Raw genomic sequence first — 27,529 nt, 5'->3', positions numbered from 1 at the left:
AAAACATCACAGTCTTTCCATAAAGGGCCTGCAATAGATTGGTGCCGGGGTCTTCCACACATAGTCTGACTGGGCTCACAAGCCGCTGACCACCAGCACCATCCCCCAGTCCAACAAACGCTCCGCTCCACTTCAGCATCCAGTCCACTGGCTGTCCCTGCTCCGCACAGGCTTCCAGCCCACTGGCCATTCCCACTCTGCTCAGGGCCTGCTGACCATCCCACTCCACTCAGGCCTCCAGACCGCCCCACTCCTTTCCTCCAGCCCACTGTACATCAGGGGATAGCACCCAAAAAGGGGGAGAAGGGGAATAAAGAGAAGGAAACGGGAAACAAACAGGAGTGGAGGAACTCCACTTGAAGCATCCTACTCCACAGTCATCTTGACTGGAAGGACTGAAAGGTCTGTGGAGCCATTAAGGGTAGATGGGGGTCATAGCATGGCACATTGAGATCATGGATTAGACCAATTAAACTAATGTTTCAAAAGATTCACTCATCCAGACTATGGTTCACTAGACCTTTAAGGTGCCATGAGCTAAGAGTCACTTAAAGTTGACTTGACTCAATGAAAGTTGTGAAAAATGTCTATTCCAGCCATGGTTCAAGCCAAAACAGGAGACCAGGGTGCAGGATCACCACTAGCGCCAGCCCATACCCTTATCTGGCACTGCCGAATGCTGAATGCCCTGGGAAAGTGGTTGAGAATTCCAGAGTCGGTAATTGGGTGGCATTTCCACCCTCCATGGGTGTTCTTAATCCATAAAAATCCAGTGCATGATTTTAAGTCTTTCACTCTAACCAGTCTCCTCAAAATTTGACAAAACTCCTTGCAGCCCCCTCTGTTCCGCAGATAACTCCCCAGCCTATCCAATTTGTCCCTGTAGTTAAAATTCTCCAGCCCTAACAACATCACTGTAAATAATCTCAGTCACCTTTCTTGTGTGATCACATCCCTCCTGTAATGACTTCCACAATTAAGATAATATGAGTAAATCAAGGTTTGCTTTTGACTTGGAATACAAAGCGAAATATTCTTCCACCTGTATCTTCAATATGTCCTTCTTGTAACTAAGTCAGCAAACTGACTGTGACATTCTCCTAAAGTAAATTTATTGTGACAGTAATTACACAATTCATCAAGAAGGAAAACAGTTGCTGTCAAATTTCTGTACAAAGCTTTTTTTTTATTATGTACCTTGGGACTGTTAAATGATAATTACAGAAAGTTATTGAGAATCCACTTGGTCTACATCTCTGATGAATATAGGAATGTTAACCTTAACCATCTTGTACATGTATAAATAGCTATGATAACTCAAAAGCTTGTTAAATCTGTTAATAATCCAACAAGCATTCATTACTTTTTTCTAACATTCCTGAGAGCCTTCTTCGAGGTAACATAACACAAAATGAGACAAATTGAAACATGTTGACTGCTTTGATGTTCAAAGCAATAAGGAAAATAAAAAAAAAACAACTATGTTAAAACCCACTGGAAAACCAAAGATCCAGACTTTCCTGCTAAAGGATCCTTGAGCAATGTAAAAATAAAAAGAAATTTAAAAGGAGGAAAAGAGTTAATTATGGAGGAAGAAAATGCCATTTTGACAATGGAGGAAATCCAGTCATGAGAACAGCTCAAATTGATAAGAAGGAAGTTTCGGATAGGGCTGTGATGACATTGATCGGTAGTCAGGGTGAAGATTTACATCGACGCAGTCACCACTACCAAACAGTAGTTTGTGGAGGGAGCATTGTCAAGGGACAGTTAAACCCGAAACACTACTTCACTGTTTCCTTTGCTCCCTCTTCCTCTAATGAAAAAAAACTCACTGTGAGGACCACAGCCATGGAATGTGAGTGGTCTTGCCCTGCTGCAGGTGTCTACAAGGGAGAGAGATGATTGGTGAGTAGCGGTAAGGCAGGTAAGTCCTTACAACTTCTATTGCTTATAGTACATTTTTTGGCTTCTGACCTGTAAGGGTCCAGGAAAGAAAGGCCACAGATAAATGGATTTAATTTAATCTAATATCAAGTATTGTCCAAGGTATCATTTAAAGAGGTAAATCATGGCAGGAGAGCTCAAAGTCTTGGTTTGCTCCTCTTGCTCCATGTGACAGACTGGGGACTGTCCCAGCCCCACCCCAGGTCAGCATGTGTGCAGGAAGTGTCTCCAACTACAGCTCCTGGAAGCTCGAGTTTCAGAGCTGGAGCGGCAGCTGGAGACGCTGTGGAGCATCCGTGAGGCAGAGACCATCATGGATAGCACATGCAGAGAGCTGGTCACACCACAGGCTCTGCAGGTGGGAAGGGAGTGGGTGACCACCAGGCAGAGCAAGAAAGATAGGCAGGTAGTGCAGGAATCTCCCGTGACCATTCCTCTGCAAAACAGATATACTGTTTTGGATACTGTTGAAGGGAATGACCACTCATGGGAAAACAGCAGCAGTCAAACTGGTTGCACCATGGTTGGTTCTGCTGCAGATAAAGTGTGCAAGGGCAATAGTTTTCAGGGATTCAATTGTAAGGGGAATAGACAGGCGTTTTTGTGGCCGCAAATGAGATTCCAGAATGGTGTGTTGCCTCCCTGGTGCTAGGGTCAAGGATGTGTCGGAGTGGATATAGGACATTCTGGTCATGGTACACATCAGTATAAACAGCATTGGTAAAAAAAAAACAGGGATGAGGTGCTAAAAGCAGAAATCAGGGAGCTAGGAAGAAAGTTAAGAAATCAGACCTCAGAGTTAGTGATCTCAGGATTTCCCAGTGCTATGTGCTAAATATGAGTAGAAATGACAGAATATATTGGATGAATACAGAGCTGGAAAGATGGTATCGGAGGAGGGTTTCAGATTCATGGAATTGGGACTGGGTCTGGGGGAGGTGGGACCTGTACAAATTGGACGGGTTATACCTGGGCAGGACTGGGACTGATGTCCTCGGGGTAGTTTTTGCTAGAGCAACTGGGGAGGATTTAAATGAATACATTGGGGGGATGGGAACTTATATAAGAAGTCAGAGAAGAAGGGAGCAAGGACTAAAACCAAAGGTAGAAAAGGGAATTTAAAAAGTAGTAGGCATAAAAACCAAGGACAAAATTCAAACAGGGCTATTGAGAAAAATGAGAGTGAGACAATGTTAAAAGAGACAAGCTTAAAGGCTTTGTGCCTTAATGTGCAGACTATTTGCAATAAAGTGGATGAACTAATCATGCAGCTAGATGCAAATGGGTACAATATAATTGGGATTACACAGACATAGCTGCAGGGTGACCAGGGATGGGAACTGAATGTCCCAGGGTATTCAATATTTAGGAAGGACCAGCAAAAAGGAAAAAGTGGTGGAGTGACATTGCTGGTTAAGGAGGAAATTATCATAATAGCAAGAAAGGATATCAGCTCTGACAACGTGGAGTCTGTATGGGTAGAGTTGAGAAATACCAAGGGGCAAAAAACATTAGTGGGTGTCATATATAGGCCCCCAAACTACAGTGGTGATTTTGGGAATTGCGTTGAACAGGAAATTAGAGATGCATGTGATATGGGAATATTGGTGATCAAGGGTGATTTTAATCTGCACATAGATTGGGCAAATCAAATTAGTCACAATGCCAGAGAGGAGGAATTCTTGGGGTGTATACGGCATGGTTTTCTTGACCAATATGTTGAGGAACCAACAAGAGTGCAGGCCATCTTAGACTGGGTACTGAGTAATGAGAAAGCAGATTGCCAATCTAGCTATGCGAGACCCCTTGAGGATGAGTGACCATAACATGACAGAATTTTGGATTTTGAACAACCCAAATTGCTGCTTCAAAGCTGTTAGAACAGTTATCATCACTATCAACAATATCCATCTTCTCCACCCAGAATTTTCTATTTTAATAATACTGCATTATGGGCTGAAATTCTAACTTTTCAAACTGCATACATTTGCAATGTTAAAATTGACCTCCATAAATGCAGATCTCATTCAATTTATAGGATCACGTTCTGAATTTTAATTGTCAAGTCACCACATTGAAGCTGCCATTATCGCCATTTTGCTCTTGAGCGAATTATGTTAACGTGCGCTCACCTCCATTTAACATTTGAAGATTATCTACTCAAAGAAATCAGCATGATTTGAGACCTTCAGCTTTATGCACACACAAAAGTCCTCAGTTAAATTTTGAAATCAAAATCAAGTTGCTTAACACATTTTATACACCCAATGGTCAAAGCAGGCATTTTATATTGCAAAAGCATCAATTTATCATGTCATGACTGGGAATGGCCTAAATTCATACATTATATACAACAATGAGACCAACAAAAATATCAAAATTTGAAAAGTGACATTATGGTTTAAACTAATCGGACTTAAACATTTATTTAATTCACAATTGGTCATCACTTGAATTCTTAAACAGAATGCATGAATTCAAAGTTTTGACAAAGATCTGTAGCTCGAGTTATGGGTGAGATTGTTGATTTGCTCGCTGAGCTGGCTTGTTCTCATTCAGATATTTCGTCACCATGCTAGGTGATGGCCACACTGCCATACATCAAGAACATATCGGAACTGACAACAAGACTCCTAAGACCACTAGGAATCATGGTAGCACACAAGCCTACAGACACTGTATGACAAACATTTATAAGGATTAAAGACCCCATTCCCACAACATGCAGAATGAATGTGGTTTACAAAATACCATGCAATGACTGCCACAAACATTACATTGGACAGACAGGACAGAAATTAGCCATCAGAATATATGAACATCAGCTTGCAGCAAAATGGCATGACGAACTCTCCTTAATATTGGTACACACAGACAATGAAGGCCATCAATTTTACTGGGACAAGGTAACCATAGTAGTCCAAGCCAAACATAGACACACACGGGAATTCCTAGAGGCATGGTTCTCCACCTGTAATGCAATCAACAAACACATAGAATTGACCCCATGTACAAACTCATGCAGATCAAAATGGAAATGACACTACTTACCAGAATGGACCAAACCCAAGTGGGGTAGAATAACATTGCTTCATTAGAGGCTCCACTGATAATGACACCTAGCTTGGTGATGAAACGTCTGAACAAGAACAAGTCAGCTCGGTGAGCAAGTCAACAACCAGAGTGCTTGAATCATCTTTAGGCTTGTGCATTCATATTATAAAATCAACACTATTTATAGCAGTGATGAGATTGCACATTGTTTGGCAAACTTTGTAGTATACACCACCGATCTAGGCATAGTGGAAAAATCTGGTTCAAATCTGCAGTGCTTCAATGTACCATCCTTGACACTGCATTGGAAAGTTCTTATTTTAAGTCCCAGTCCAGTCATTTTAGCATATAACTTCGGTATACACTTTGGTTCATAGTTGAAGGAATACTTCACTTTCATCAGATTTACCATCTTTTTGATGTATTGGTTAACTGAGGGCATAAAAATAAAATCTTATGATGCATTTGGAGAATAACAGCAGTGTACTCTCAGTATTTAAATCTCAAACAGCATCATTAATATGGATTATTTTGTTCTTTTCTGTTTAATTGATGTCTATAAGTAGTTGGGGAGACGACAAATTGGCTGCTGTAGTTCCTAAATCAATAAAGTGACTAGAGTCCAAAACAACTGCTTAAGAGCTTTGGGACCTACTGAGAACTTGCAAAATGCAAGATCTTCATTTCTTTTTAATCCAATCAATGCCAAAAACATAAGTTAATCAGGAAGATGGTAAAAGCAACCTTTTCAAGAGTGGTCTGATAAAAACTGACAAAAGGGTTCATGTCAACAGATACTGAGACCTTTATGATGCTTGTTATCATGTCTAGGAGAACAGCCAGATGGAAAACTCACCAAATTATGTCACAGATAAACATATTCCAGCTTAATTTCACACTGAACCAGAATGGGTTTTCAGACAACATATCCAGCAGAGTTTAGCTGGTAATAATTAAACGGGGCAATGTATGAGCTACCACACTGATGGAATGGTGTTCATAATGTTCTAATTTTGATGAGTTTATTTGGTGACAAAACCTTATCACACAATATTGAAGGACAGCCTTTCTTTCTCGAAAAAAATATCTTAACTCAGAACAACTAGTGAGGCAAGGGAGAGAAATCTCAATCTATCATTCATGAAAAAGGTCATGAGATGTTTGTCTCAGAGATGAAAACTTTTGATTAGTTTCTAAGTGAACTCAGCTTATAACAGGGCTAGATATGGAACATAAGAACATAAGAACTAGGAGCAGGAGTAGGCCATCTGGCCCCTCGAGCCTGCCCCGCCATTTAATAAGATCATGGCTGATCTTTTTGAGACTCAGCTCCACTTACCCGCCCACTCACCATAACCCTTAATTCCTTTACTGTTCAAAAATTTATCTAGCCTTGCCTTAAAAACATTCAGCAAGGTAGCTTCAGCCGCTTCACTGGGCAGGGAATTCCACAGATTCACAACCCTTTGGGTGAAGAAGTTCCTTCTGACCTCAGTCCTACATCTGCTTCCCCTTATTTTGAGGCAATGCCCTCTAGTCCTAGTTTCATCTGCAGGCGGAAACAACATCCCTGCCTCCACTTTATCTATTCCCTTCATAATCTTATATGTTTCTATAAGATCTCCCCTCATTCTTCTGAATTCCAATGAGTATAACCCCAGTCTACTCAGTCTCTCCTCATAATCCAACCCTCTCAACTCTGGAATCAACCAAGTGAATCTCCTCTGCACCCCCTCCAGGGCTAGTATATCTCCTCTCAAGTAAGGAGACCAAAACTGCACACAGTAATCCAGGCGTGGCCTCACCAGGACCCTATACAGCTGCAGCATAGCCTCCCTGTTTTTAAACTCCATCCCTCTAGCAATGGCAGACAAAATTCCATTTGCCTTTTTAATTACCTGCTGCACCTGCAATCCTACTTTTAGCGATTCATGCACAAGGACACCCAAGTCCCTCTGCACAGCAGCGTGCTGCAATTTTTTACCATTTAAAACATAGTCCATTTTGCTGTTATTCCTACCAAAATGGATGACCTCACACTTATCAACATTGTACTCCATCTGCCAGACCTTTGCCCACTCACTTAGACTATCTATATCCCTCTGCAGATTTTCAGTGTCTTCTGCACACTTTGCTCTACCACTCATCTTAGTGTCATCTGCAAATTTTGACACACCACACTTAGTCCCCAACTCTAAATCATCTACGTAAATTGTAAACAGTTGAGGTCCCAACACTGATCCCTGAGGCACACCACTAGCCACTGACCACCAACCAGAAAAACACCCATTTACCCCTACTCTTTGCTTTCTACTGGTCAACCAATCATCTATCCATGCCAATACATTACCTGTAATACCGTGCAACTTTATCTTATGTAGCAGCCTTTGATGTGGCACCTTGCCAAATGCCTTCTGGAAATCCAGATATACCACATCCACAGGTTCCCCATTGTCCACCATGCAAGTAATGTCCCCAAAGAATTCCACCAAATTAGTTAAACATGACCTACCCTTCATGAACCCATGCTGGGTGTTCCCAATGGGACAATTTATATCCAGATGTCTTGTTATTTCTTGCTTAATGATAGATTCAAACATTTTCCCCACTGCCGAGGTTAAGCTAACTGGCCTATAGTTACCTGCTTTTTGTCTACTTCCTTTTTTAAACAGTGGCGTCACATTGGCTGTTTTCCAATCTGCGAGAACCACCCCAGAGTCCAGTGAATTTTGGTAAATAATTACTAGTGCATTTGCTATTTCCCCCATCACCTCTTTTAGTACCCTGGGATGCATTTCATCAGGGCCAGGAGACTTATCTACCATTAGCCCCATTAGCTTGCCCAGCACTGCCTCCTAAGTGATGATGATAGTTTCTAGGTCCTCACCTGCTATAACCTTCTTGCCATTAGTTTTTGGCATGTTATTTGTGTCTTCCACAGTAAAGACCGACACGAAATAATTGTTTAATGTCTCGGCTATTTCCTCATTCCCAGTTATTAAATTGGCCTTCTTATCCTCTAAAGGACCAATGTTTACCTTCGCCACTCTTTTACGATTTACATATTTATAGAAACTTTTGCTGCCTGTTTTTATATTCTGAGCTAGTTAACTCTCATAATCTATCTTACTTTTCCTTATAACTTTTTTGTGGCTTTCTGTTGGCCTTTAAAGATTTCCCAGTCTACTAGTTTCCCACTACTCTGCTTTTTTGTTTGTGTTTTTTTTTCAATCTGATACTTTCCCTTATTTCCTTAAACATCCATGGCTGGCTCTCTCTTTTCCTACAGTTCTTCCTTATCACTGGAATATACTTCTGCTGAGCACTGTGAAAAATTGTTTTGAAAGTCCTCCACTGTTCCTCAATTGACTTACCATAAAGTTTTTGCTCCCATTCTACCTTAGCTAACTCCTCCCTCATTCCTTCATCGCCTCCTTTGTTTAAGCACAGGACATAGGTACTGGATTTAACCTTCTCATGCTCCACCTGTATTTTAAATTTGACCATACTGTGATCGCTCCTTCCGAGAGGATCCCGAGATGGAATCTTTATTCAGTTTTATTGAAGGTCATTATCATCATCAATCCCTCAAAACAGGAATGATATCCAACAGACTTCATGATTTGAGTTGGATACTCAACAGGTAATCTGGTACCAGGTACTTGGTACCTTCCCATGCAATCAGAAAAGGTATAACACTTGCCCATTCAGCTCTTCATTCCTCACTGTCCAACATCCCAAAACACCTTTCAGGCAAAGCAGTGTTTTTCTCATCTTTCTTTCAATCTAATCAACTGTATTTGCTGTTCACAATGTGGTCTCCTTTACATATTCAAGACTAAATGGAGAGTGAATAACATCTTTGTATAACATTGTGTTTCTTGCCTTTTCAATAAACCCCAAAGCTCTCATGCGAGCATAGAGTCAGAGAGTCATAGAGATGAACAGCATGGAAACATGCCCTTTGGTCCAACTTATCCATGCCAACCAGATATCTTCATAAATCTAGGTGTGGAGCTGGAGGAACACAGCAGGCCAGTCAGCATCAGAGGAGCAGGAAAGCTGACATTTCATGTCTGGACCCTTCTTCAGAAATGGGGGAGGGGAAGGGGGCTCTGAAATAAATAGAGAGAGGGGGAGACGATGATAGAAGGTGGAAAGAGGAGCAGATAGGCGGAGAGAAGACGGACAGGTCAAGGAGGCAGGGATAAAGCCAGTAGGTGAGTGTAGGTAGGGGGTTGGTCAGTGAGGAGAGAGGGGCAGGTAGGTGGGAGGGAAGACAGACAGGTCAAGGAGGCAGGGGCGAGAGGGGCTAGTCTTGGGATGAGGTTGGAGTGGGGAAATTTTGAAGCTTGTAAAGTCCACATTGAGACCATTGGGCTGCAAGGTTCCCAGGTGGAAAATGAAGTGCTGTTCCTCCAGCCTTCGGGTGGCATCGTTGTGGCACTGGAGGAGGCCCAGGATGGACATGTCGTCCAAGGAGTGGGAGGCGGTGTTGAAGTAGTTCGCAACTGGGAATCTGGGAGTCTATTTCTCTTTCCATAGATTCTGCCAGGCATACTGAGTTTCTCCAGCACTTTCCATTTTATTTCAGAAAGTCAGTCCTGCAGGTAGTTGTACAGAGAGGATAAGTGTTGCCTTGAGGAACAGGGGATTCTCAAATCATTGGTCTGCTCTCTGCCTTCACTTTTGCCATTTGTCTGCAACAAAGTTAAAGTGGTATACTCTCAGGAACGAAAATAGAAGTTGCTGGAAAAGCTCAGCAGGTCTGGCAGCATCTGTGAAGAAAAGAAATCAGAATTAACGTTTTGGGTCCGGTAACCCTTCCTCAGAATCAGTATTGGAGCTTAGTTGGTAATGAAAGTAAATAGGACAAATAAGTTAATGATCTATGTTGGACCAAATTCAGAGAAGAAGGGAACAGGAATGCTCTGATTCTGAGGAAGCGTCACAGGACCCAAAATGTTAAGTCTGATTTTGTTCTTCACAAATGCTGCCAGACCTGCTGAGGTTTTCCAGGAACTTCTGTTTTTGTTCCTGATTTATAGCATCCGCAGTTCTTTCGGTTTTTGTGGTACCCTCTTAATTGCCTTAAACAGCCACTTTGGGTCAATGAGAGATAAGCAACATATTCTCGCCTAGTTACGGATATCCACATCCTATGAAGGAAGAAGTTTATGACGGTTTTGCAACTGCCTGGCTAAGCCACATGTTATGTCTCCCCAATGTCAACATGTTCCTGGTTCAATGTGGCTTTACACTGTATATGGAGTAATAGAACAATGCTTTGCAGTTATATAGGATGGGAGAAACAAATTGGCTAAACGAAGTGAAAGAAGGTTTCAATAAAAGACAAATGGAACAATTTTAAAGGGAGCATATATGCAAATGCTTGAAAGTAGAGGAACTATAACTGGAGGGAAGATAGTGGAAAATGCTTATGGATCCATGGTGTTATGAACTCAGACGAGAAGACACCAAAAGAAAAACGTTATGCTAAATTGTAAAATGGCAATGGCTGGTCATGGCTGGAGTATTGAGCAAGAAAATAGATGGCCCCATTTTTTGGGTAAGGGCATTGAAATTTTAAAATTTCCCATTCCATTTTGATTAAGATGGTCAACAAAGAAATTGCTATAACTAGCATGTATGAAAGATTGTAGTACTGGGACAAATGCTACTTTCCTTTCTTAAATGCTACCTTGGACATCTGCACGCTTTGGGCAGGCAGCGTTATTTTGAAACCATCTTGTGCGACAGGTCTTCATTTCTGAAAACATATTTCTCCAAAAGAATATATGAAACTGGAATAAACTGAAGAATATTGCTACAATTAAATCAGAAAGTTCAATTCAAGGAAGGGATTCTAGAGTGATGGATGTAGTATTGGAGCTTAGTTGGTAATGAAAGTAGACAGGACAAATAAGTTAATGGATCTGTGTAGGACCACATTCAGAGAAGAAGGGAGCAGGAAGATTAATGCTCTGATTCTGGACCTGAAGATTTATCAGAAGTGCTTTAAGAACATTGAATGACCTCAAATAGGTGGTCAGGCACAGTGAATTAATCTTCACATGATGTCTTATACCCAAAACACTAGCATCTCATTCCACACAATGCATCAAGCACGCACACTGGCATTCAGACAACATCCAAATATTCCTCCATTGAAATAGGGTGATATGTTTTGCATTTTCCATATCAGACCTTCTTGAGTCAGGTTATTACTTAATGCCAGGAGAAATTGTGACTTTTGTGCCCTATAGGAAGTGAAGTAATTTATTCAAACTCATTTCATGCCAAAACATTACTTTCAAGTCTTCGAAGGAGGGTGGCAGGGGTGGTCTTCTGAAATAGAAGCAGTTTTGTTGCAGATTGATAGAATTGTAGGAGGCTGAGGGGTGATCTTATAAAGGTTTATAAAATTATGAGGGCCAAAAAGACAAGGTCTTTTTTCCAGGCGATGGTGGGGTGGAGTCCAAAACTAGTGGGCCTAGGTTTAATGTGAGAGGGGAAAGATTTAAAAGGGATCTAGGGGCAACTTTTTCACACAGAGGGTGGTACATGTATGGAATGAGCTGCCAGCGGAAGTGGTGGAGGCTGATACAATTACAACATTTAAAAGGCATCTGGATGGATAATTATGAATAAGAAGAGTTTAGAGGGCTATGGGCCAAATGTTGGCAAATGGGGCTAGATTAATTTAGGATATCTGGTCGGCATGGACGAGTTAGACCGAAGGGTCTGTTTCCATGCCGTACATCTCTATGACTCTATGACTCTTGTGCGTGGACAAAGATGTGGCCAATTGATTACAGTGAGGGGAAATGCAGCATTGCCCACTTTGGCAGAAGAATAAAAATGAGTCGATTATCCAAAACAGTGAGAGATTACAAAACCTTGAAACGTGAGGAATCTCAGTGTCTGAGTTACTCGGCATACAAGAAATAACCACTTAATATGGAATTCATTTATAATATAAATACGTATTCCAAGGTCAGGTCAATCAGAGATAAATAGCACAGCTTTTAAGCTAGTTAGTCAGTTGTAGTTATGTTCCCTAACTCTTTACCTGTGCCTTCCATTTATTTCCTGAGTATGACCTTAATTCAATTAAGTGCACAGATGACTTTATCGTTTACAAGACCTTCTGATTTGCTGGATGAGTTTTAGATGTATACAGATGGACAGATACCATAGAATCATAGAATTGTTATGCAGCAGAAGGAAATCATTCAGGCCATCATGTTGACTATCAAATGAGCACTCAGTAGCATTCTGCTGTTTCATCTCTGCTACAGTACATACTGTTCCTTTTCTTGTAATCATCCAATTCTCTTTTGAATGTCTCAATTGAACTCGCCTCCATAACACTCTCAAGCAATGCATTCCAGAGCCTAACTGCTTATTATGTGATGTCACTGTTATTTACTTTAGTAACCACTTTAAATCTGTGCCTTTTGGTCTTGATCCTTTCATGAGTGGGAAATTTCTCCCTATTTACTCTTTCCAGACAAAGTAACAATTCTCTTCCAAGGAAAACAGAACCAATTTCTCTAATCTATCTTCATAATTCAAATTTCTCAACCATTCTCATAAATCTCTTCAGTATTCTTTCCAGTTCCCTCCGATCCTTCCTAAATTGCAGCACCCAGAACTGGATGCTGAGGCTGAACTGGTATCTCACAAAATACATCAAGAACTAACTCTAGCTTTCTGTTGCAGAAGTTTGCAAATCACAACCAATGTCAACTAATTAGTGACCACTGACATAGATCACTAGCCTTTTCTTCATATTTTTAACCGGGCTGCTGATTAATTTCTGATTTACCCTTTGTCCTAAGGGCATTTACAAAAGTGATAAGCTACCTGATAGACGCTGTCAATCATTTTTTTTTAAATGCAGTATGAACGTTTGGTTTTATCCATTGAGATGACAAAGTGAAAAGCTTGCAATGCAATACAGAATTAAGATCAAAATGAGCAAGGCAAAAAAAAAGCCATAAATGTCAAGTTATTGAACGTATAATTCACAGATCATTATGTCTCCTCCACATTAGTTCCTTTCAATGCTGAAAGCATTAATGCGAGCATGATTGCTGAGGTTCACTGGCCATCCTGCAACAAATCATTTAAGTGGTTATTTCTTGTATGTGAGTTCAGATCTATTTGATTGTAAGGAACACTAATTCTGTCATCATCTGGCTGCCCATCATAAGGAATTAAGAGAATTTTATTTTTACTTTTTTTGGACTAAAGCGTCAAGACTAATTGCAGCATTCTTTTTATATTGAGTAATCTGGTGTTGGTTCAGCCTTCCTGTCCAACACTGCTTTAGAAAGCTCTGAACTTTGGCCCTAATGAGACCTTATGTTGTACAGTTAGCTCTGCATGCACTTAACATTCTTCTCCAACTTGTACCATATGTCATCCTGTCATGGATGAATGTCATCATAGAAGATGGCAGAAATTAGTTGCTGTAAGACCTGTGAAGTAACACATGCAGAGAGTGATGAAGAGGTGTGGGAGTTCTTTCCTGAACTTCAGTAACACACAGATTATCTGCCTAATTGTGAATTTTCTTGCATCCAAACCAAAAACAGCTCTTTTTACTGGGCACAGAAAAAAACTTTCTTATTTAATTCCACACTGTCACAAAGCATCATTGCATCTTTACATGCCTTTTGGTTACAGATTATGTTGATTATTATTGAAATACTTAGATCAGATATTTTCATAAAGTCTGATTATTACTTATTTGGCACAATGAGATAAAGAATGAATTCACATAATTTTTAGTCATGGGAATCACATTTACCAAACACCCAGTTTTGATGCAGCTAGCACATAAACCTTATACTCTCTGATCACCTTCATGGATTGGGTTTTAAGCCCAGTGCTGACTGTGTTGTTGCCAACTCCAGTTGCCACAACTGGAAGCATAGATTTAAATAAGGTTACTTTGAGAGAGGCTAAGTTCGAGAGGCATTGCTTCTAAAAATGCCAATAGAGGTACACAAAGGGAGAACAGATCTTTCTGCAGAGGGCTAGGAACCCCACAGACATTAGCTTCAAAGAGAATGTGGGCAGATAGCAATGGAAATCAATGCGAAGAGTCCAGGTCTGAGGATCTGGTTGCAGTGTTGCAAGAAGTTAGCCCCTTGTAAGTGATCAATTTTAGTGAATTAATCTTCAAATGCCAATTCCTGTGGACTGTAGAATTGTTTAATGCAGCAAACACCCATCACTTACTCATTCACCAAAAATCTTTGGCAATCTGGACTCAGCCAATGGACAAATTCTACCTCACCCTCGAACACAAGCATCATATTTGGATGTTGCAGCTTTCACATACTTCCAGCCAATGACAGGCATGAGCCAAACACATTGTGACACACCCACTGGCACACTGCCTACTAAAGGGAGGAGATGTTGAGGCAGTTGCATTTGGCATTGTAGAAATCATTCTTGATGACATATATTCCTGCATTACGGATCTTCTTAAATCCCTCACCCTGCAAACTGGAGTGAACTACAAGCTTCAGATAGTGTGACAGGCAACTCTTTCCGTCTAACCATTCTCCCCACCATCCATTTGTTTTTCACTATTCTGTCATGAGGTATGGGAGTCACTGGCAACACCAGCTTTTGCTGCTCATCCATAATTTCCCTTGAACTGTCTGACTTGCCAGGCCATTTCACAGGAGAGTTAAGAGTTAGCCACAATGCTGTTTATTAGAAGTTACATTTAAACGATACCAGCTAAGGGCAGAAGATTTCCTTCTCTTCTTATATTCAGCGTTGCAAGGAGTGACTTTTATTTAATAAGTCAGAGAACATTTATAAATGAAGCAACCATCTTGTGTCTCATGCAAATTAGTGGAAGCATCTGGAGAAAGATGACTGGAGAACAAAGCCCTGCCTTGCATAAAAATCATATGGATCATTTCATCAAATTGTTAATAGAAACCATCAAACTATCAATTACATTTTTCCCCTTTGTGTGTGTGTGTTAGTAAAAGAGAGTTTATAAAGCAATTAGAGTTTAAAGTTGTGGTGTTATCTGCTGACAGCTTATAACTGTTTACCAGTAGCTGCAGTTTACTTACTTCGAATAAATATTATTCTTTGTTAAGTCCAGAAACCTGGGCCATGCTTTTTATCAAACTAGATTTGGGAAACAGGTAAATTGTGGGATTTTATGTACTTATTCTAAAATTTTTCACTTTAATGACAATTCCAGGATTAACAGGGCTTGGCTTCCAATGCTCTATCCCAGGAAGTTGTGACACTTTCTGAAAGGACATTCGTGAACCACAGAGATTTTTTATAACCGTTATCATAAGTTTTGTGGTGACCAAGACTGAGACTCAGCTTTAATTCCAAATGTATCAATTGAATTTAAATTCCACAATCTGTGATGCGATTTAAACTCATGTCCCGCATGTTTTTAAGGGCGGAAAGCTGCAGAAGCTGAAAATATGAAATAAAAACAGAAAAATCTGGAGTAATTCAATATGTCTGGCAGCATCTGTGCTGAGAGAGAAACAGAGTTTACAGTCAAGCCGAATGACCCTTCTCACTTTCTTGTAGCTAAGACCTCATATGTGTGCCTCAAACCCTAAGCACAGCCCTAAACAGCCCACCTCCTCCTCCTTCAGATCTACATCTACATCTCTTCCATTGTCCTCTGTCACCATAACAACTTCCAATTTCCTGGCCTTAACTGGTTCCTCAAACTGTTTCTGTTGTTTCCAGCACAATGCTACTATAAAAAAAGTCTTCCCTTATCTTTATAGTATTTTGAAGAGATCATTCCCTTCAGGGCAGCCCCTACTACAATAATTCCAACACTCCAGTCCTATTTAAAGGCTTCTTCCCTTAATTTGTATATTACAATGACATGGGACTTTTGTTGGGTGAGGAGACCACCAGATAAACTGTGGCAGCCTTCCAACGGGCATAATAAAGGAGCTGACCTCCACTTTAGCCCATGAAGACACCCTACTGTGGCATTGGCTGTCCATTGGCATTGGTATCCCCTGCCTTTGTGGCTCATTGATTGGGTGGAAAGTGTTGAGGTTGGTCTGGATCGTTAATAGGGATCAGCCCGAACCACAGCCTCTTCATTGCCTTGGCACCAGTCAGATCTGGATTTGGGCTCACGACCTATTGAGGCAAGGTCATTTCCACCTCCTTTCACCAAATTGACAGGACCCACTGCCACCTCTAACATATCCGGGTGATAAAAACTTGCAGTACAAAAGGAGGGCACACAAAAATTAGCTACTGCTGCCGCTTTACGAGAGCTATCTGCTTAATCCTCTGTTTATGCTTTTATTTTCTCTTAGCCTGCCTTTTTCTTTTATTCTCAGGTATGTGTACAATTGCCTTTCAAAAATTGCTCAATGTGCTTTCACTACTATTACAGCAGTGTATTCCAGGGCATATTAACTTGTTGTTAAATCCTGTCAAATCACCAGCTATCACTCTAGGAACAACAGAGTCTTTCCTAAACACCTTCACAGCAATAACAAAATATTGCAGCCTTGTTTGCAACAGAATACAATAACAACTTTCCTTTATTTCACACATTTCACTCAGCAAAACTGTCACAGGATCATGATCGTTGAAGTTTAACATCAAATCACCGACATCAATGTTAGCACAGGTGACCAAAACAGTGTTTTTACGTGGCTAAGCTTAAAGAGTTAGGGTTTTAAATGAATGCTTAGGGGAGAGAATTTCAGAGCTTGGAGTTGAGTTAGCTGCTGGCACAACTGAGAATGCTGTGACAAAAACTGAAGATTCTCAGGGAGCCAGCAGTGGAGGAGTTTTGATATCTCAGAGGGTAGCAGAGCCCAAGAAGGTTGCACAAATAAGGAGCAGATCAAGGAATTTGAAATCAAGGTTCACAGTTTTAAAGATGAGGTGTTGTGGATCACAAGCTGATGCAAGGCAGGGAGCTTAGAGTGCCAAGACACCATTTCTCATGAAAGGAAACATTGACAACAAACACAGAAAATACTGAGAAACTCAGCAGATCTAGCAGATTTGAAGAAGAGTATTACTGGACTCGAAACATTAACTCTGTTCCTCTCACCACAGATGCTGCCAGACCTCTTGAGTTTCTCCAGCATTTTCTGTGTTTATTTCAGATTTCCAGCATCTTCAGTATTTTATTTTTATAAGAAACATTTATATTGTGTTTGTTTAGTTTGGTACTTTGTTGTTGATTCCAAGCAAAAGGGACTCAAAATGTGCATTTGCAATAAGAATTTAAACCTATCTTTAAGTAATCTGTGTATGACATTGTTAAAAATATACATTCTGCACATACGATAATAAATTTTGAAAATTGCGGCCTTGAAATCATTCTGAGCATAGGACTAAGTCTTATGAAGACAACTTAGCCTGTAGATTTAAGAAATTGGCTTGTGCTTTTTATCAGGCAATGTCATCTAAGTGCCATATAATTCTTCCCTGTTTTGAGAAGATTACAATGTGTATTTAGGCCTCCACTCTTTCATTTTATATGTTGCCCTCATTAGAATAAAGATTAACACAGTATTGACTCATCAATCTCACTAAGTACTTTCACCAGTAAATTGCTTGAAAGTCAAAAAATATAAAAAGTAGAAATGTTATTGTAATTCATATTAAATTGCCCAGTGTTGATCAAGCCACAGATCCATTTGGACAATGACTATTGATTCTCCAATTGGGTGTGATCATAAGAAAAAAAAGATTAAATTAGCTAACCCTCAATTAAAGATGCAGGTATCGTGATTAACCCATACTTTTAAATTCTGTTATAGGTAGCATCTTAAATCAATTAAATCAATCATCTTAAATGCAATGTATTTACTCTGAGGAGGTAGTGATATAGAGGTGATGTCATTGGACTGCCAACCCCCCAGGTTATTAGAAGACAATAATAGTGTTTCAAAATTACTCAATAATCAAAGGAAAAATGTAGGAGAGGAAATAAATACAATAATTATCACTAGGGAAAAAGGGCTAATGAAAATAATGGGGCTAAAGACTGATATGTCCCCAGGACCTGATGGATGCATCCTAGGATATTAAATGAAGCTGTTACAAAGACAGTGGATGCACTGGTAGTAATCTCCCATAAATCTTTTGATTCTTTTTCAGTATTATGGAGCACAGTTAAGAAAATGTGTCTTGTTAATCAACCCAGAAGACTGCTTCAAATGTCTGTAAATCAATTTTCCGCTGCACTTCCGTGGGAAATTGCCAACAATAGCCTTCTGAGCTGCGTTCAGTCATTTCCACTATTGAGTGAGGAGTTTCAGTCATCTCTTACTGGACTTGTTATAGGATATCAAAGAGGTCAGGTCTCCAGATTCTTTCAATAAAGGAGTTAATCCTCCTCTGGGTTCTAAAGTCTTTCCTTGCAAATTCTACTGTCAAAAGTCCAGTCAAAGTATTTCTAGCTTCATTTGAAGTAATGCATTTAGATTTATTTTGTATACTGGGGTGAAATCCCATTTACCTTCTCTTCTCTAGTCTGTGCAATAAAAAATTATATTGATGTAGCATCTTTAAAGTAGTTAATGTCTTAAGGTACTTCAAAGGGAAGCAAAAAAGCAAAATCTGACCTTGAAATAACTGAGGTAATACTAGGCAGATGCCAAAACTTTGGTCAGAGCTTTAAAAAATGTCTTAAAGCAAAAAAGAGAGGAGCAGAGGTTCAGGGAGGAAATTTCAGAATTTTAAGTCATAACTTTTCCCATAGTTAATTTCTTTCATACTTGGGATCAGATTGTTTTACCTGGTCTAATGCTGAGAAATATTTTATCTTTGCACATAACCATGCTTGAATACAAGGCTTAGAAATATTGTTCATGTCTATGCATTTTGACTATTCATCAATAAAGCATGTTATCTAAAATATTTAACTGTGTGGTGAGTCTTGTTTTTACAACTTGCTATCAAGCAAGATATTGCCATTCAGAATTTAAAACTTCTTTGGATTACAAAAAGGAAACAAAAAGGTATCAGAAATGGATTTGAATTTTTAAAACTGAAAGTGTGATGAATAGTCATTTTCTCAGCTGGGGTTCCCCAGGGTGTCAGTACTCTTTTTTTCCTTAGCCTAGACTCGGTATATGTCGTCAATTATAACAGTCCAATAACTCCCATCAGGGACTGATTAATTCAGTTGGTTTACTTACGTAAAAAGCACAACACATTATAAAAGTATGAAGCAGTTATCACAGCAAACTAACTAATGTTTGTGTGTGCATCTTGCAAATCCACAGGGGACTAAGAGGCAGAGTTCACAGCATTATATGCATTAAACACACGGAGTCCTTAAAGGTTAACTTCCTTAAAACAATGTTCACATACATCATGCAGTCTTTCAAAAGAAAGTTTGGCTAATTACAAAAAAAAAACTAAGCTTATAGGTTTCTGTAGCATATAGGTAATCTGCTGGTCCAACACTCTTTATGATGCAGGGCATCTGAGACATCCATGTAGATTAATGCACTTGCACTCCAGTCTCATTGATCCTGCACATGGAATTTGTGTGATAATTGTGGATGTTATGACTATATGCCGTTCACCTTCCATTGTATGTTATCAATTCAGCACAAAACCTGATTATTGGTTTGTGAATTAAGATAAATGGGTCTCATAGTCTGAATTTATCTGCGTAGCAGCAATCTGTATTTTTAGACCTCTTCAACTCTAACAAAGAAAGACTTCATGGGTTGAATCAATTTAGCATGATTTATTACTGTTGACCATGTGTTTTAACTGTAAATTAACTTGTTTACTGTCTCTTCAAAAGCAATAGGTCCCATCAACATGATATTTCCCACCAGTGTTCACTACATCATCATAATGACCTAATAACCAGTTGGTTACCCAGGATTAATTAATGCTGTGGGTGCAGTGGAGCATGTTACAAATTATGAAGCAGACATTGCAGCAAAGGAATGTGTGTGTCTGTGTGTGTCTGTGTGTGTCTGTGTGTTTGTTTGTTTGTCAGACCAACTGCCAGACAGAGTCACACCATTGTATACAGAGTGCACAGAGTCCTTAAAAGTAATCTTTCTTAAAGCAAGGAACACATACAAAAGTACATAGGTTACAATTTCAAACTTTACAGATAAAATCAAAACATGGTAGTAATTTGAGCTGTCAAATAGATATTGATGGGCTTCAAGAGGACTTAGATAAACTGGTGTAATGACCAAACGTGTACCAGATGAAATTTGTTGCACAGACTTGTCAAGTGGTACAATTTTTGCAGGAAGAATAAGACGCAGAGATAACCAGTGAAATTCTAAAAGGAATGCAGGAACAGAAAGATGTCAGGTTATGTGTGCACAAAACATTGAGGGTGACAGGGCAGGTTGAGAAAATGGTTGAAAGGTGAAATGGGAACTTTGACTTTGAAAGGCAAATAGTGCAAAAGCAAGTCAGTTCTAATGAGCCTTTTAGAAAATATTGCGGCCTTTATTGTAGTATTATGTGCAGTGCTGAGTGCCACGCTTTAAGATGGGTATGAAAATTTTATAGGGTGTGCAAAGAATATTTTGATAGGAACTTCAGTGAAATGAATTGAATGAAGAAACCGGGATTCATCTCTATTTTAATGAATAAACATTTGAGAAGAACTTTGACAGTGGTGTTCAAAATCATGAGAGGTCTAGACGGCACAAATAGAAAAAAAACTGTTCCTATTTGTGGAAAGGTTAAGAACAAGAGGACACCAGTATACAGTACTTCTGTATTCATTCACAGGATGTGGACATCACTGGCTGATCCTACTTTTATTGGCCAGACCACAGTTTGTAGAATCCCTACAGTGTGGAAACAGGCCCTTCGGCCTAACGCTGATCCTCAGAGCATCCCACCCAGACCCATTCCCCTTATAACCCACCGAATCTACATATACCTGAACACTACAGGCAATTTAGCATGGCCAATCCACCTAGCCTGCACATCTTTGGACTGCACGAGGGGGATTGGTCTGAGTGGGATGCTCTGGGGTTCGTTGTGGACTTGTTGGGCCGAAGGGCCTGTTTCCACACTGTAGGGAATCTATGATTCTATGAAACCAGAGCACCCAGAGGAAACCCACACAGACACGGGAAGAATGTGCAAACTCCACACAGATGGTCGCCCGAGGGTGGAATCAAACCCAAGTTTCTGTTGCTGTGAGGCAGCAGTGCTAACCACTGAGCCATTGTGTTAACCACAGAGTTAATCACATTGCTGTGGGTCTAGAGCCACATGGAGGTCAGACCAAGTAAAGGCACCAGCTATCTCTCCCTGAAGTACATTGTGATCCCGATGTTTTTTTTTCCCTATTAATGGTTTCATACTCATCATAATGCTCTTAATTCCAGATTTTTATTGAAGTTAATTTCCAACATTTGCCATGGTAGAATTTGAACCAGCGTCTCCAGAATATTAAGATAGAACGAAAAAAAAACTGTGAACGGGGGAGATCTGAAACCAAAACAGAAATTGCTGGAGAAACTCAGCAGGTCTGGCAGCAACTGTGGGAAGCAATTAGAATTAACATTTTGAGTCTGATGATGAATGAGATTCTGGTGAAGAGTCACCAGGCTCAAAACATTAACTCTGCTTTCTTCCCACAGATGTTGCCAGACCTGCTGAATTTCACCAGCAATTTCCATTTTTGTTCCCTAGAACATGATCTGGGCATCTGGATTAACAGGCTAGCCATAACACCATGAGATTTTTGCCTTCCCTAAAAGGGAGTGAAACGCACTGGATGGGAATTCAAACAGCTTTGTAAAGGATGACCATCAGAACTAAAACCACCATGAATTCTGACATCCAGCTGTATTATGGAGACAATGTCAATAAGTGACACAAATTCAGAGGCTGCACTACAAACCATCATCGGCATATTCACTGAGGTGTATGAGAGAATGGGCCTCAGGTTAAACCACCAGAAAACAAAGGCTGTCCATCAGGACAATACCGACCCCAAACCTCACTCCCCCAACCTTCAAAATTAACAACAAGCCAGTGGATAACGTGATTATTTCCCATACATTGGGAGCCTCCTCTCGCTGCTAGCCGGCTTTGATGATGACATCCATCGTCAACTCCAGGTTCAGGGTACTCGAAGTTTGAGACCTCACACCCAGCACCAAGCTCATGGTCCCCACCCTCCTGTATGTTTCAGAAACATGGAACACATACAGTGTGTGGGCTGTGAGCCCCGGAACAGCATGACAGCGAGCCCCAGAGCAGCATGGGGAAGCAGCCCGAAGGCAGCACATAGGCAACAAGTCCCATGTCGAGGTTGGCATGGGGGATGCCATCCTGGAACTTACGTTGCAGCAGCTGAGTTCCAGTGTGGAGTGGTCTGGGGCTTGGAGCAGAGTGGGGACGGCTGTTGTACTGGGGTCTGACGCGGGCGGTCAGACCACGTGTGGAGGTTCTGTGCTGAGCTGTTACACTGTAATGTCTATTTGAAATTTCCTACCTTTCCGTAACGTCAACTTTTTCATGATGTCCTATTTTCAACTTATTTTTTGACTTTGTAAGTGATACAACCACTTTTATTCTCCTGCTGTATCCAAGAATTTTACCTAGGTACTTATACCTAAGACGTTGCCAAAAGAAGGCAGACTTTGTAAAAGCTTTCACTGTATTCCTACAATGGAGCACATGTGACAATAGAAGGATATTCTATTCTATATTGTACAGCAGTCACCTCAAATCCCTAGAGAGTTATCACCAATGCTGCCTTCACAAAATCTGTCAAATCCATTGTTAGGATGGGCTTACCAATGTGACCGTCCTCTCCCTGGCCATTATCCCTGATGTTGAGGATTGGTCATGCATGGCCAGCAGTATTGAGAAGGCCACATTGTCCAGATGCCTCACACAGAACTCCCTAAACAAGTGCGTTACCTGAGCTGCATTGTGGTGAGCAATCACTAGGAGGGCAGAGGAAGTATTACAAGGACACCATGAAAGTCTCCCCAAACAAAAGCAATATCACCCCCAACACATGGGAATCACTTTTCCCAGAACACACAAAATTGAGTCAAAGCATCCACCAACCACTCCGAGTGACACTGAATGCAACACGTGGAGGCCAAGCACAAGCAGCAGAATCAGTAAAATCCAGAGCGTCCCACCCACTCAACTCATCAAACATCACTTCCCCTACCTGTGGCAGAGTCTGCAGCAGCTCCAGGATTGGACTATACAACCACCACAGGATATGACCCCAGAGTGGAAGCAAATCATCCTCAACCCTGAGAGACTGCCAAAGCAGAAGAAGAAGGGATAATCATCTGAAGAAAAACAAGTTGCAGGGTCAGGGGAGAGGAGAGGAGTTGGTTTTGTTGCTTTTGCAGAGAGTGTCATGACCATGTCGAGTTGAGTTGCATCTGTTTTGTCATAAGACAATGATTCTATCACATCTTTTGGAAAACATTAGAGCAATCTTAGGTTTATTCCTCATCTTGGATTAAATAAACAATCAAACAAAGCTCTTAGTATAATCTCCATAGAAACTGACAACCTTTAACATCGAGTTAACGGTGGAACTACTGAGAGATCAAGATTTCACAGTTTAAACTTTACACTCCTTGACTCAGGAATTTCTGTTCAAAAAGTTTGAATGCATTCTGCTGAATGCTACCTGGAAAACAGGCACTGCACCATTGAATTTTGAGACGAATAAAGGAATCAATTCTTTTAAATTTTGTGCAAAAACTCATTCCACAGTGGAGTAACCCATTTTGCAGCATGTCTTAAATTGAAATATTATTTCCAAAGTTTAGTTCAGCAATGAAATAATTCAGTGGGCTCCATTTGATCAATGGGAGATTTTTTCCTCCCAATTAAATAAAAATCAACAGAGGCATTATGATTGATAGCATACTTAGAACCAACTGTCAACAGCACAATGACATGTCAAGCTCTTAGCTCAACTCTCACAGAAAAGATTTATCACTCACAGTGAGGTATATAAGAGATACACAGTAATTGCTATTGACTCCAAAGTGGCAGAATTGTTAGTGAGAAAGTTTGCCTCTGCCTATTCGCCTATTCCCTGCGCTGGATATTTCGATCAAAGGAAAACTGATCAGTTCTGATACAAACGTGAATCTTCATCGTATAAAAGGCAAATGGTTTAACAGTTAATTGGGTGAAGTGTATCACTGTGCCATCCAATAGTTTGCTGTTTTATTCTCTGCTATATAGAATTAGCGTAAAAACACAAGAAAACATTTTTCTGAAGAAGGGTCTAGACCCGAAACATCAGCTTTCTTGCTCCTCTGATGCTGCTTGGCCTGTTGTGTTCATCCAGTTCTACACCTTGTTATCACAAGAAAACTGTGATCTGTAACTCCAGAGTGAATTCAGAAAACTCACCAGTTGATCAGATTAAATGAGAAAATGTATCTGAACATGAGCTGTAAACTTCTGATTGCTGAATTAGAATTGTGTTGTAAATTGCTGAAAAAAGTAATCAGGACTAATAAGGGTCTCTGTTCAGTTATTATTCTGTGCTTATTCCAGACAAGGCAGAAGCCATACATTGATGTGTATCTGCACTGCTGTTGGCCAAAAGAAGGGAAAATCATTCGGCTTACCTTATTTGAAATGCTGTTAAGCTAATAGCAATAACTAGTAAACATATAGCACATAAAACATAGCAAAAGAACATATTGCGCTTCACAGCAGTGTAATCACTCAAGCCAATAAAGAATGCATGGATCAGGTTATTTGAAAAGAGATGTTTTAAACAGCATCTTAAAAAGGGAGAGAGAGAGGTAAAAGACTTCAGGTTTGTGGAGAGTATTCCAATGTCGAGGACCCACCTTGCTGAAGGCAAGATTACCAAAAGGGAGGAGACAGAATACATAAGAGGTAGAGATGGAGTGGAGATTGTTGAAAAATGTCCATAACAGATCAGAGCAAACCAGGCAAATTATTATGTTTTTCTCTCCTCTGTTTCTCACTGGTTCTCATGAAAGGTTTATATATGAAGAAGTCCATACTAATAATTTCATGAGGCTCTGCTGGAGGTATGGGATGCCATTAATATTGAGCACATGTCTTAGAGTCTGGGCTGCAGTCTTACAGATCCATCTCAAGCCTACGTTTACTAAGGTTCCATGTGAAAATAACATGACCAAGCCCCCTCTATCTTCTCCTTCCACATGCAGTGCAATGCTCTTGTGATGAATTACTACAATTGACTGATCTTTTTCAAATTTCAACATCTCTTCTGGAGGTGGTCACTTTCATAGGGTCTTCCACATCTACATAAAATCAGGGTTTCAGCATGCAGTGTTTGAAGCAGGATGAAGATGTCAATGAGATCATTGTCCAAAGTAACATAAATAATTAGGCAAAAATGAAAGAAATGGTACCTACATTTTTTGAACTGAGAGACGAAGGATGGCAAACATAAAAACGATCTCAACCTGTAATCCGTTACCTCACCTCGCAGTGGTCAATATGTGTACCATCCATCATCACAATTTTTTTATTGTGTTTAGTTTTATCTCATTTGTCACTGACATTATCTACGATGTGTAGTTATTGTGCAAGGTGGAAACATTAGTCTTCAAGAGTTTATCTGCAGAACCACACATGCTTTAACTGATAGTGGTCTACTAATATTCGTTTAAGCTATATGAAAATTCATGTTAAAGTTGAGATTTTAAAAAAGTACTTTTGGAGGTTAAGGCTGAATTTAAGCATTGATAAAGAACCTCTATTTGGGGGCATTTACCAAATTAAGCATCCTTAGTTCATGAAGGCAGTTGTCTATATAAAATAGAAGCTATATTCAGTAATAGTAGGAACTGCAGATGCTGGAGAATCTGAGATAACAAGGTATAGAGCTGGATGAACACAGCAGGCCAAGCAGCATCAGAGGAGCAGGAAGGCTGACGTTTCGGGCCTAGACCCTTCATCAGAAATGGGGGAGAGGAAGGGGGTTCTGAAACAAGTAGGGAGAGAGGGGGAGGCGGATAGAAGATGGATAGAGGAGAAGATAGGTGGAGAGGAAACAGACAGGTCAAAGAGGCAGGGATGGAGCCAGTAAAGGTGAGTGTAGGTGGGGAGGTAAGGAGGAGATAGATCAGTCCAGGGAGGACGGACAGGTCAAGGGAGCGGGATGGGGTTAGTAGGTAGGAGATGGGGGTGCAGCTTGAGGTGGGAGGAGGAGATAGGTGGGAGGAAGAACAGATTAGGGAGGCGGGGACGAACTGGACTGGTTTAGGGATGCGGTAGGGGGAGGGGAGATTTTGAAGCTTGTGAAATCCACATTGATACCATTGGGCTGCAGGGTTCCCAAGCGGAATATGAGTTGCTGTTCCTGCAACCTTCGGGTGACATTGTTGTGGCACTGCAGGAGGCCCAGGATGGACACGTCGTCTGAGGAATGGGAGGGAGAGTTGAAATGGTTCGCGACTGGAGGTGCAGTTGTTTATTGCAAACCGAGCGTAGGTGTTCTGCAAAGCGGTCCCCAAGCCTCCGCTTGGTTTCCCTGTTGTAGAGGAGGCCACAACGGGTACAGCCGTTGCAGTATACTACATTAGCAGATGCGCAGGTGAACATCTGCTTGATGTGGAAAGTCTTCTTGGGGCCTGGGATGGGGGTGAGGGAGGAGGTGTGGGGGCAGGTGTAGCACTTCCTGTGGTTGCAGGGAAAAGTGCTGGGTGTGGTGGGGCTGGAGGGGAGTGTGGAGCGGACAAGGGAGTCACGGAGAGAGTTGTCCCTCCGGAAAGCAGATAAGGGTGGGGAGGGAAAAATGTCTTTGGTGATGGGGTCAGATTGCAGATGGCGGAAGTGTCGGAGGATGATGCGTTGGATCCGGAGGTTGGTGGGGTGGTACATGAGGATGAGGGGGATTCTTTTTTGGTTGTTATTGCGGGGACGGGGTGTGAGGGATGAGTTGCGGGAAATGCGGGAGACACGGTGGAGGGCGTTCTCGACCACTGAGGGGGGGAAGTTGCGGTCCTTGAAAATGAGGACATCTGAGATGTACGGGAGTGGAATGCCTCATCCTGGGAGTAGATGCGGCGGAGGCGAAGGAATTGGGAATAGGGGATGGCATTTTTGCAGGAAGGTGGGTGGGAGGATGTGTATTCTAGGTAGCTGTGGGAGTCGGTGGGCTTGAAATGGATATCGGTTTCCAGGTGGTTGCCTGAGATGGAGACAGAGAGGTCCAGGAAGGTGAGAGAGGTATTAGAGATGGTCCAGGTGAACTTAAGGTTGGGGTGGAAGGTGTTGGTGAAGTGGATGAACTGTTCGAGCTCCTCGTGGGAGCACAAGGCGGCGCCGATACAGTCATCAATGTAACTGAGGAAGAGGTGGGGTTTAGGGCCAGTGTAGGTACGGAAGAGGGATTGTTGGGTTTAGGGCCAGTGTTCCATACCTACACTGGCCCTAAACCACACCTCTTCCTCCGTTACATTGATGACTGTATTGGCGCCGCCTCGTGCTCCCACGAGGAGCTCGAACAGTTCATCCACTT

This window comes from Rhincodon typus, chromosome 4 (assembly GCF_021869965.1).
Source record: "Rhincodon typus isolate 14 chromosome 4, sRhiTyp1.1, whole genome shotgun sequence".
In the NCBI taxonomy this organism is placed as follows: Eukaryota; Metazoa; Chordata; class Chondrichthyes; order Orectolobiformes; family Rhincodontidae; genus Rhincodon; species Rhincodon typus.
The sequence above is the reverse complement of the archived record's forward strand: the minus strand, read 5'-3'. Positions refer to the sequence as shown.